The 12,384-nt window shown below is 37.8% G+C and overlaps 6 non-coding genes across 6 annotated transcripts; all 6 read right to left on the bottom strand.

The window, feature by feature from the left end:
- Window positions 1-653: 653 nt before the first annotated feature.
- trnav-uac (transfer RNA valine (anticodon UAC)) lies at window positions 654-726 on the bottom strand. Its single transcript has one exon. It is a non-coding gene; the product is annotated as a tRNA-Val (tRNA).
- Window positions 727-2,309: 1,583 nt separating this feature from the next.
- On the bottom strand, window positions 2,310-2,382 carry trnal-uag (transfer RNA leucine (anticodon UAG)). Its single transcript has one exon. It is a non-coding gene; the product is annotated as a tRNA-Leu (tRNA).
- Window positions 2,383-2,523: 141 nt separating this feature from the next.
- Window positions 2,524-2,595, bottom strand: trnav-aac (transfer RNA valine (anticodon AAC)). Its single transcript has one exon. It is a non-coding gene; the product is annotated as a tRNA-Val (tRNA).
- A 743-nt stretch (window positions 2,596-3,338) lies between these two features.
- On the bottom strand, window positions 3,339-3,411 carry trnav-uac (transfer RNA valine (anticodon UAC)). Its single transcript has one exon. It is a non-coding gene; the product is annotated as a tRNA-Val (tRNA).
- A 2,013-nt stretch (window positions 3,412-5,424) lies between these two features.
- trnav-uac (transfer RNA valine (anticodon UAC)) lies at window positions 5,425-5,497 on the bottom strand. The gene has a single exon. It is a non-coding gene; the product is annotated as a tRNA-Val (tRNA).
- Window positions 5,498-6,465: 968 nt separating this feature from the next.
- trnav-uac (transfer RNA valine (anticodon UAC)) lies at window positions 6,466-6,538 on the bottom strand. The gene has a single exon. It is a non-coding gene; the product is annotated as a tRNA-Val (tRNA).
- Between the last annotated feature and the right edge of the window lie 5,846 nt (window positions 6,539-12,384).

The following is a 12,384-nucleotide window of genomic DNA, read 5'->3' as shown; positions in this document are numbered from 1 at the left end:
CACGTGTCAAAGAGCACTGTTTCCACCCGGTTTCGAACAGAGGACCTTTCGCGTGTAAAGCGACCGTGATAACCACTACACTACAGAAACTGCTTCTGCAATTAGCTGCAAGGAGTAAACCGAATTTTACCGATATTCATGGCACGTATTCGAATTTCCAAAATAAGGAATTAACAAATTTCTCTGTTACCACTTTGATACTTCTTGAATGTGTCATTGAGCGTTGTTTCCGACCGGTTTAGAACCAAATACTTTTCGCATGTGAAGCAAACGTTATAACCACTACACTACAGAAACTGCTGCTACATTTATCTACAAGGAGTAAACCGAATTTTACAGATATTCATGGCACATATTCGAATTTCCAAAATACAGAATTTATGAAAATAACTATTCTCTGTTAAAAGTATAGTACCTACTGCACGTGTTAAAGAGCACTGTTTCCACCCGTTTTTCGAACTGAGGACATTTCGCGTGTAAATCGAACGTGATAACCACTAGACTACAGAAACTGCTGCTTGATTTTTCTGCAAGAAGTAAACCAAATTTTACAGATATTCATGGCACGTATTCGAATTACCAAAATAAGGCATTTATGAAAATAATTATTCTCTGTTTAAAGTACAGTACCTACTGCATGTGTCAAAGAGCACTGTTTCTGCCCGGTTTCAAACCAAGGACCTTTCGCGTGTAAAGCGAACGTGATAACCACTACACTACAGAAACTGCTGCTACAGTTTGCTACAAGGAGTAAACTGAAATTAACAGATATTCATGGCACGTATTTGAATTTCCAAAATACAGAATTTATGAAAATAACTATTCTCTGTAAAAAGCACAGAACCTACTGCACGTGTCAAAGAGCACTGTTTCCACCCAGTTTTGATCCGAGGACCTTTCGCGTGTTAAGCAAACGTGATAACCACTACACTACAGAAACTGCTTCTACAATTAGCTACAAGGAGTAAACCGAATTTTACCGATATTCATGGCACGTATTCGAATTTCCAAAATAAGGCATTAAGATACTTCTTGAATGTGTCAATGAGCGTTGTTTCCGCCCGGTTTCGAACCAAGGACTTTTCGGATGTGAAGCAAACGCGATAACAACTACACTACAGAAACTGCTTCTACATTTAGCTACAAGGAGTAAACCGAATTTTACAGATATTCATGGCACGTATTCGAATTTCCAAAATACAGAATTTATGAAAATAACTATTCTCTGTTAAATGTATAGTGCCTACTGCACGTGTCAAAGAGCACTGTTTCCACCCGGTTTCGAACCGAGGACCTTTCGCTTGTTAAGCAAACTTGATTACCACTACACTACAGAAACTACTGCTACATTTTGCTACAAGGAGTAAACCGAATTTTACAGATATACATGGCACGTATTCGAATTTCCAAAATAAGGCATTAATGAAATTCTCTGTTAGCACTAAAGTACTTCTTGAATGTGTCAATGAGGTTTGTTTCCGCCCGTTTCGAAACAGGGACCTTTCGCGTGTGAAGCAAACGTGATAACCACTACACTACAGAAACTGCTGCTACAATTATCTGCAAGGAGTAAACCGAATTTTACAGATATTCATGGCACGTATTCGAATTTCCAAAATAAGGTATTTATGAAAATAATTATTCTCTGTTAAAAATATAGTACCTACTGCACGTGTTAAAGAGCACTGTTTCCACCCGTTTTTCGAACCAAGGACATTTCGCGTGTAAAGCGAACGTGATAACCACTAGACTACAGAACCTGCTGCTTGATTTTTCTGCAAGAAGTAAACCGAATTTTACAGATATTCATGGCACGTATTCGAATTTCCAAAATAAGGCATTTATGAAAATAATTATTCTCTGTTTAAAGTACAGTACCTACTGCATGTGTCAAAGAGCACTGTTTCTGCCCGGTTTCAAACCAAGGACCTTTCGTGTGTAAAGCGAATGTGATAACCACTACAGTACAGAAACTGCTGGTACAATTAGCTGCAAGGAGTAAACCGAATTTTAAAGATATTCATATTTCCAAAATAAGGCACTAATGAAATTCTCTGTTACCACTACGGTACTTCTTGAATTTGTCAATGAGCGTTGTTTCCGCCTGGTTTCGAACCAGGGACCTTTCGCGTGTGAAGCAAACGTGATAATTACTACAGTACAGAAACTGCTGTTACATTTTGCTACAAGGAGTAAACCGAATTTTACAGATATTCATGGCACGCGTTCAAATTTCCAAACTTAGGCATTTATGAAAATAACTATTCTCTGTTAAAAGTATAGTACCTACTGCACATGTCAAATAGCACTGTTTCCACCCGGTTTCGAACCGAGGACCTTATCCTTCTAAAGCAAACGTGATAACCACTACACTACAGAAACTGCTGCAACACTTATCTGGAGGAAGTAAACCGAATTTTACTGATATTCATGGCACGTGTTCAAATTTCCAAAATTAGGCATTTTTGAAAATAACTATTCTCTATTAAAAGAACAGTACCTACTGCACGTGTCAAAGAGCACTGTTTCCGCCCGGTTTCGAACCGAGGACCTTTTGCGTGTTAAGCGAACGTGATACCACTACACTACAGAAACTGCTGCTTGGTTTTTCTGCAAGGAGTAAACCGAATTTTACAGATATTCATGGCACGTATTCAAATTTCCAAAATAAGGCATTAATGAATTTCTCTGTTACCACTATGATACTTTTTGAATGTGTCAATGAGCATTGTTTCCGCTGGTTTCGAACCAGGGACCTTTCGTGTGTGAAGCGAACGTGATAAACACTACACCACAGAAACTACTGCTACAATTAGCTGCAAGGAGTAAACCGAATTTTAAAGATATTCATGGAACGTATTCGAATTTCCAAAATAAGGGATTCATGAAATTCTCTGTGGTACTAACTGAATGTGTTAATGAGCGTTGTTTCCGCCTGGTTTCGAACCAGGGACCTTTCGCGTGTGAAGCGAATGTGATAACCACTACAATACTGAAACTGCTGCTTGATTTTTCTGCAAGGAGTAAACCGAATTTTACAGATATTCATGGAACGTATTCGAATTTCCAAAATAAGGGATTCATGAAATTCTCTGTGGTACTAACTGAATGTGTTAATGAGCGTTGTTTCCGCCAGGTTTCAAACCAGGGACTTTTCACGTGTGAAGCAAACGTGATAACCACTACACTACAGAAACTGCTGCTACATTTATCTACAAGGAGTAAACCGAATTTTACAGATATTCATGGCACGCGTTCAAATTTCCAAAATTAGGCATTTATGAAAATAACTATTCTCTGTTAAAAGTACAGTACCTACTGCACGTGTCAAATAGCACTGTTTCCACCCGGTTTCGAACCGAGGACCTTTCGCGTGTAAAGCGAACGTGATAACCACTACACTACAGAAACTGCTGCTTGATTTTTTTGCAAGGAGTAAACCGAATTTTACAGACATTCATGGCACGTATTCGAATTTCAAAAATAAGGCAGTAATGAAATTCTCTGTTACCGCTACTGTACTTCTTGAATTTGTCAATGAGCGTTTTTTCTACCCGGTTTCGAACCAGGGACCTTTCGCGTGTGAAGCTAACGTGATAACCACTACACGACAGAAACTGCTGCAACACTTATCTGCAAGTAGTTAAAAGAAATTTACTGATATTCATGGCACGTGTTCAAATTTCCAAAATACAGAATTTATGAAAATAACTTTTCTCTGTTAAAAGTACAGTACCTACTGCACGTGTCAAAGAGCACTGTTTCCACCCGGTTTCGAACCGAGGACCTTTAGCGGGTTAAGCAAACGTGATAACCACTACACTACAGAAACTGCTGCTTGATTTTTCTGCAAGGAGTAAACCGAATTTTACTGATATTCATGGCACGTGTTCAAATTTCCAAAATAGAGAATTTATGAAAATAACTTTTCTCTGTTAAAAGTACAGTACCTACTGCACATGACAAAGAGCACTGTTTCCACCAGGTTTCGAACCGAGGACCTTTCGCGTCCTCGGTTCGACGTGATAAACACTAGACTACAGAAACCTCTGCTACATTTAGCTACAAGGAGTAAACCGAATTTTAAAGATATTCATGGCAGGTATTCGAATTTCCAAAATAAGGCACTAATGAAATTCTCTGTTTCCACTAAGGTACTTCTTGAATTTGTCAATGAGCGTTGTTTCCGCCTGGTTTCGAACCAGGGACCTTTCGCGTGTGAAGCAAACGTGATAATTTCTACACTACAGAAACTGCTGTTACATTTTGCTACAAGGAGTAAACCGAATTTTACAGATATTCATGGCACGCGTTCAAATTTCCAAAATTAGGTATTTATGAAAATAACTATTCTCTGTTAAAAGTATAGTACCTACTGCACATGTCAAAGAGCACTGTTTCCACCCGGTTTCGAAAGGTCCTCGGTTCGACGTGATAAACACTAGACTACAGAAACCTCTGCTACATTTAGCTACAAGGAGTAAACCGAATTTTAAAGATATTCATGGCAGGTATTCGAATTTCCAAAATACAGCACTAATGAAATTCTCTGTTTCCACTATGATACTTCTTGAATTTGTCAATGAGCGTTGTTTCCGCCTGGTTTCGAACCAGGGACCTTTCGCGTGTGAAGCAAACGTGATAATTACTACAGTACAGAAACTGCTGTTGCATTTTGCTACAAGGAGTAACCCGAATTTTACAGATATTCATGGCACGTATTCGAATTTCCAAAATAAGGCATTAATGAAATTCTCTGTTACCGTTATAGTACTTCTTGAATGTGTCAATGAGCGTTGTTTCCGCACGGTTTCGAACCAGGGACCTTTCGCGTGTGAAGCAAACATGATAACCACTACACTACAGAAACTGCTGCTACAATTATCTGCAATGAGTAAACCGAATTTTACAGATATTCATGGCAGGTATTCGAATTTCCAAAATAAGGCATTAATGAAATTCTCTGTTACCGTTATAGTACTTCTTGAATGTGTCAATGAGCGTTGTTTCCACCCGGTTTCGAACCGAGGACCTTTTCGTGTTAAGCAAACGTGATAACCACTAGACTACAGAAACTGCTGCTACAATTAGCTGCAAGGAGTAAACCGAATTTTACCGATATTCATAGCACGTATTCGAATTTCCAAAATAAGTAATTAATGAATTTCTCTGTTATCACTATGATACTTCTTGAATGTGTCAATTAGCGTTGTTTCCGCCGGGTTTCGAACCAGGGACTTTTCACGTGTGAAGCAAACGTGATAACCACTACACTACAGAAACTGCTGCTACATTTATCTACAAGGAGTAAACCGAATTTTACAGATATTCATGGCACGCGTTCAAATTTCCAAAATTAGGCATTTATGAAAATAACTATTCTCTGTTAAAAGTACAGTACCTACTGCACGTGTCAAATAGCACTGTTTCCACCCGGTTTCGAACCGAGGACCTTTCGCATGTAAAGCGAACGTGATAACCACTACACTACAGAAACTGCTGCTTGATTTTTCTGCAAGGAGTAAACCGAATTTTACAGATATTCATGGCACGAATTCGAATTTCCAAAATACAGCAGTAATGAAATTCTCTGTTACCACTACGGTACTTCTTGAATTTGTCAATGAGCGTTGTTTCCGCCTGGTTTCGAACCAGGGACCTTTCGCGTGTGAAGCAAACTTGATAATTACTACACTACAGAAACTGCTTTTACATTTTGCTACAAGGAGTAAACCGAATTTTACAGATATTCATGGCACGTATTCGAATTTCCAAAATAAGGCATTAATGAAATTCTCTGTTACCGCTATAGTACTTCTTGAATGTGTCAATGAGCGTTGTTTCCGCCCGGTTTCGAACCATGGACCTTTCGCGTGTGAAGCAAACATGATAACCACTACACTACAGAAACTGCTGCTGCAATAAACTGCAAGAAGTAAACCGAATTTTACAGATATTCATGGCACGTATTCCAATTTCCAAAATTAGGCATTAATGAAATTCTCTGTTACCGTTATAGTACTTCTTAAATGTGTCAATGAGCGTTGTTTCCACCCGGTTTCGAACCGAGGACCTTTTCGTGTTAAGCAAACGTGATAACCACTAGACTACAGAAACTGCTGCTACAATTAGCTGCAAGGAGTAAACCGAATTTTACCGATATTCATAGCACGTATTCGAATTTCCAAAATAAGTAATTAATGAATTTCTCTGTTATCACTATGATACTTCTTGAATGTGTCAATTAGCGTTGTTTCCGCCGGGTTTCGAACCAGGGACTTTTCACGTGTGAAGCAAACGTGATAACCACTACACTACAGAAACTGCTGCTACATTTATCTACAAGGAGTAAACCGAATTTTACAGATATTCATGGCACGCGTTCAAATTTCCAAAATTAGGCATTTATGAAAATAACTATTCTCTGTTAAAAGTACAGTACCTACTGCACGTGTCAAATAGCACTGTTTCCACCCGGTTTCGAACCGAGGACCTTTCGCATGTAAAGCGAACGTGATAACCACTACACTACAGAAACTGCTGCTTGATTTTTCTGCAAGGAGTAAACCGAATTTTACAGATATTCATGGCACGAATTCGAATTTCCAAAATACAGCAGTAATGAAATTCTCTGTTACCACTACGGTACTTCTTGAATTTGTCAATGAGCGTTGTTTCCGCCTGGTTTCGAACCAGGGACCTTTCGCGTGTGAAGCAAACTTGATAATTACTACACTACAGAAACTGCTTTTACATTTTGCTACAAGGAGTAAACCGAATTTTACAGATATTCATGGCACGTATTCGAATTTCCAAAATAAGGCATTAATGAAATTCTCTGTTACCGTTATAGTACTTCTTGAATGTGTCAATGAGCGTTGTTTCCGCACGGTTTCGAACCAGGGACCTTTCGCGTGTGAAGCAAACATGATAACCACTACACTACAGAAACTGCTGCTACAATTATCTGCAAGGAGTAAACCGAATTTTACAGATATTCATGGCAGGTATTCGAATTTCCAAAATAAGGCATTAATGAAATTCTCTGTTACCGTTATAGTACTTCTTAAATGTGTCAATGAGCGTTGTTTCCACCCGGTTTCGAACCGAGGACCTTTTCGTGTTAAGCAAACGTGATAACCACTAGACTACAGAAACTGCTGCTACAATTAGCTGCAAGGAGTAAACCGAATTTTACCGATATTCATAGCACGTATTCGAATTTCCAAAATAAGTAATTAATGAATTTCTCTGTTATCACTATGATACTTCTTGAATGTGTCAATTAGCGTTGTTTCCGCCGGGTTTCGAACCAGGGACTTTTCACGTGTGAAGCAAACGTGATAACCACTACACTACAGAAACTGCTGCTACAATTATCTGCAAGGAGTAAACCGAATTTTACAGATATTCATGGCACGTATTCGAATTTCCAAAGTAAGGGATTCATGAACTTCTCTGTGGTACTAATTGAATGTGTCAATGAGCATTGTTTCCGCCTGGTTTCGAACCGGGGACCTTTCGCGTGTGAAGCTAACGTGATAACCACTACACTACAGAAACTGCTGCTACAATTAGCTGCAAGGAGTAAACTGAATTTTACTGATATTCATGGCACGTGTTCAAATTTCCAAAATTAGGTATTTATGAAAATAACTATTCTCTGTTATAAGTAAAGTAACTACTGCACGTGTCAAAGAGCACTGTTTCCGCCCGGTTTCGATCCGAGTACCTTTTGCGTGTTAAGCAAACGTGATTTTTTATTTTTTTATTTTTTTATTTTTTTATTATCAAAAATGTTTGTTTACAATATTTACAGTACAATCTACTGTTTACAGTACAATCCACAGAGAACAATACAGAAGACACTAGACTAACAGAAGCTGGTGAACAATTCACCCCCTATCAAATTCAAGGGACCCAATGAAAAACAAAGTAAATATCAAAACAGTGCTTTCAAAAATTATAAGTGATACCTCCACTCTCCTCTCGTGAAATTAACCCACTCCCATTCACCAAAAGATTCATCAAAATGTTCCATCCCATAATTAAACAACATATCTATGTGTTTACTGAACAGTGCTATAAAGATACTCCACACCTGAACCCTCTTTCTGTCAAAAGAAACATAATTCCTCCTACAAAAAATAGCATACCTCACAAAACTCAAAACCATATTCAACAAACACACATTAACACCCTCACATTTGCCAGACACTCCAAATAACAAAAGTTCCTCCCACGCATACTTTTTCACGAAATCTACCCCCCAGTTTCTACATAAAATTTCCTTAACTTTACAAAAAAAATATTTTAAATCCTCACATTCTATAAACAAATGCATAAGAGTTTCTGGGAAACGTCCACATACATCGCATTCCCTTTCTATCTCACCATTAATTTGCTTTAACACCACCTTTGTAAATATTCTATTATGTCTTAATTTGAAATCATTATTTTCACACTCCTTACTATTTTACATTTAAATTTTCCCATATCTTTTTTTCATCTAATTCCGGAAAAACTACATTCCAAAATTTCTCAGCAGCCGGCCTTTGTATACTATTCTTTATCTTGTTATACATATTATTCACTGTTCCCCTTCCCACCTCTTCATCCCATTCATTGATTATGTCAAAAATAGCTTCCCCAGGTAAAAACCCTGGAATTACCTCATATGTATAATCTTTTATTTGCCGTAGACCTGCACTCATAAATACTTTATTAAACAAAACTTTTTCTTTGTTCTTGATTTTCTCATTCAGAAATATAGGTTGATTCATAATCAGGTCAATATGTCCACATTCATAATATACATTAGGCAACAACTCTGCCCATGCATTTAGCACCTCTTTATAAAAATCTGGTACCTTTTCAAACATTGCCCTTTTAAGCCCCATCAATAAACCATTATCCTCACAACCACCACTCTCCTCTAAGTAGACTTTAAAGAAGTGTTTCCAGCCATAATCTTCACTGTCATACAAATATTTCTTTACTGTTTTTATCCTAATAGCTTTTCTTTTGACATCTAAATCTACAAGTTTTAAACCTCCATCCACATAGTCAGCAATCAATGTTTTCTGAGCTATTCTCACTCCTTTACCATCCCATATAAAATTTGACACCACATTATTCAATTCATTTAGGACCCACTCCGGCATGTCCAGGACTCCCAAAACATACACAAATTTGGATAATACCAAAGCATTTGCAACAATTACTTTCCCTTGTAACTTAAGTTTTCTATTTTTCCAGAAATTCAACGTTAGCTTGACTTTATTAAGGATCCCAGTCCAAGTTATATCTTTTGCCTCTTTCTCCTTTACACCAATGTTTACTCCCAGCACTTTAATAAAATCCTTTGCGCTCTTGAATGGAATCTCACACCCTTTTACATTGATATCCCCAACAAACATTATTTCAGTCTTCTCTATATTAACTTTAGCACCCAATGCCTTGCCATATATATCTATGATTTCCATAATGCTTCCAATACTTTCTATATCCTTCACAGTACAAGTAGTGTCATCAGCGTACTGATGTACAACACTGACACCACCACCTGGGATTCCAACACCCCTTACTTCTTTATTACTATTTATCAATGTAGCTAACGGTTCTGTAGAAACACTGTACAGCAGAGCTGACAAAGGACAGCCCTGCCTTACTGACCTCTCCACAGGGAAAGTATCTGTTAACACTCCGTTACATTTCACACAACTTTTAGCCCCACTATACAACATGTTGATCCAAGATACAAACTTTGGCCCAAACCCAAACCTCTCCATAGTTTGTAATAAAAAGCTGTGCTCCACTCTATCAAAAGCTTTGTTAAAATCCAAACTTAAAACTATACCACCTTCATTTTTCATTTGATTAACAACATCCCTAATTGTACAAATTACATCTGCAATATCTCTTCCAGGTATGCCGTAGGCTTGTGTTGATTCAATAATACTCCCAATCACCTTTTTCATCCTATTCGCTAACACTTTAGTCAGTATCTTATAGTCCGAATTTAGAAGGCTAATAGGCCTATAATTTTCTAACTTTAATCTACTGCCCCTATTTTTGAATAAGATCGTTAACATTCCAGTTGACATAGACTCAGGGATTTCCTTATTCTCTTCCATATAATGAAACACCCTCACTAAAATGGGTGCCAAAATATCTACAAAGACTTTATAGAACTCATTTGTTAAACCGTCCAAACCCGGACTTTTATTACCTTGCGTGCTAACAATTGCTTCCTTGATTTCCATAATCGAAATCTCTTCATCACACATCATTCTCTCTGCCTGCGATACTTTGGCACTAATTGTATCCAACACTTTTACAACACACACTTTATCTACATCATTCTTTTTGTAAAGATTTCTGTAAAAGTTTTCAACTGTCTCTAAGATCCCAACAAAATCGTTTACCTTTACACCTCTTTCATCTTCCAACTCTACAATGTAACTCTTAGTTTGTTTTCTTTTTTCCAGACCCAAAAAAAAGGATGTACATTTCTCTCCCTCCAAAGCGTACTGTGCCCTGCTCCTAACAATAGCACCCAAACATTTCTTTTTTTCATAACTACCCAGCTCTGCATGGATTTTCAAATAATTCACAACATCATAGTCTGGATCCGTATCAGCCTTTTCAAGTTCATGCAACATCCTATTCCTAAGCATTATTTCTTTCTGCTTATCTAACCGGTTAGGATTTTTTGCGTACCTAATACTCCTATTTTTTACTTTTATTTTCACTTCCTCCCACCATAAACACACATTCTCTTTTAACAGTACATTAGACATTTCATCATTAATACATTCAACAATTTCATTTCTATATCCTTCCTCCTTTAACAGACTGGCATTTAAACACCATACACCTCCCCCTCTCCTCTCCACACCAAAACCCATTTCAAATGACATTACTGCATGATCACTATATGCTGTAAAGGTATATGACACCTTCTTAACATTCTGCACCAATTCTTGTTTTGCTAGACATAAATCAATTCTGCTTTGTTTTAATTCCTTTAGAACCACCTGCCTTCTAGAGAATACTCTTCTGTTTGGATTTTCAGCCCTCCATATATCTACTAGATTCTCCTCATTCATAAGTTTCCATAATGCATTTCTAGAAGAGTCATATCTGAATTTAGCACAACTAGAGGCATCCATTCTACTACACCTCACATTAAAATCTCCTATCAGTATACAGTTTTCTGAGCACAGTGTTTTTAATTTGTGAAACATTTCTCTCCTTTCAGATTCAATATTTGAAGCATAAACATTAATTAAACGAAAAACTACATTTTGAACTTCAAATTCAATTACAATAAGTCTACCATCATTGTCAGCATATATTTGTTTTACATTCTGCACCACATCATTTTTTATCAAAATAGCCACACCACATGTTTTATCTCCTCCATGACTACAAAAAATTAAATCAGACCATTTACTCTTAATCTCCTGCATTTTGGATTCTGTCCAATTGGTCTCTTGAAAACACAACATGTCTGCCTTAACAGACACTAATACCTGCTCAAATTTTCTCATGTTTCTCAAACTGTTACCGTTTAGGGATGCGACTGTAATCATTATTAATGTTTGCAGAAGTATAATCAGAGTCAAACAAGTCCTTTCAAATCCTACTTTTTCTTTTTTCCAAATCCCATCATCTCCCTGGTTTTCGACAATGACCTCTTATTTTTTACAAACAACTGAAGATCCTCACCATCTATTTCATCATCCGTCTCTTTATTTGGATTTTTTGGGGGGAGCGGCTGTGAAGCCTTTTGAAAAGTGCGCTTTAACAGTGCCCGTGACTTCAGTGGACCCAACCCACTCTTTGGTGTAATTCTCACACAGGCTTAAAGCTGGCTCAGGCACCTGAGAAGCACCTTGCACCATCTCCACCTGTGTATGTATTTCACCCATCATGTGCTGCTGTTCTACCTTGTCAGCAGCAGAGACTAAAACCCCGTCTCGTGCTTTGCCATAAGACATTACAGGCTCTTCAAGCTTATCTGCCATTGTCTCTGGAGTCACACTCTCCATGTCACTCTCATCCTCTCTCTCCATCGGCACACTCCCCTCCCCTTCCTCAGACGTGAGGTCCATTGTTTGCAAAAGTAAGTGATCTTCTCCCTTATTACAGCTACATCTATCTTTGGGTCTGTCACACATTTTGCACACATTTCCTATGTTCCGACATTCTCTGGCATAATGCCCTTGTTCACTACATTTGTGGCATGTGAATTCCGGACATTCCTTTAGTATGTGCCCCGGCTGAATACATAATCTACATACCTTCACTTGATTGTCGTGGATTACACGAAAATATTCAAATCCCTCGACAGTGTTAAATTTAGTAGAATATGGCAAG

Source organism: Salmo trutta, unplaced genomic scaffold (genome assembly GCF_901001165.1).
Source record: "Salmo trutta unplaced genomic scaffold, fSalTru1.1, whole genome shotgun sequence".
NCBI lineage: Eukaryota > Metazoa > Chordata > Actinopteri > Salmoniformes > Salmonidae > Salmo > Salmo trutta.
The sequence above is the reverse complement of the archived record's forward strand: the minus strand, read 5'-3'. Positions and strand labels throughout refer to the sequence as shown.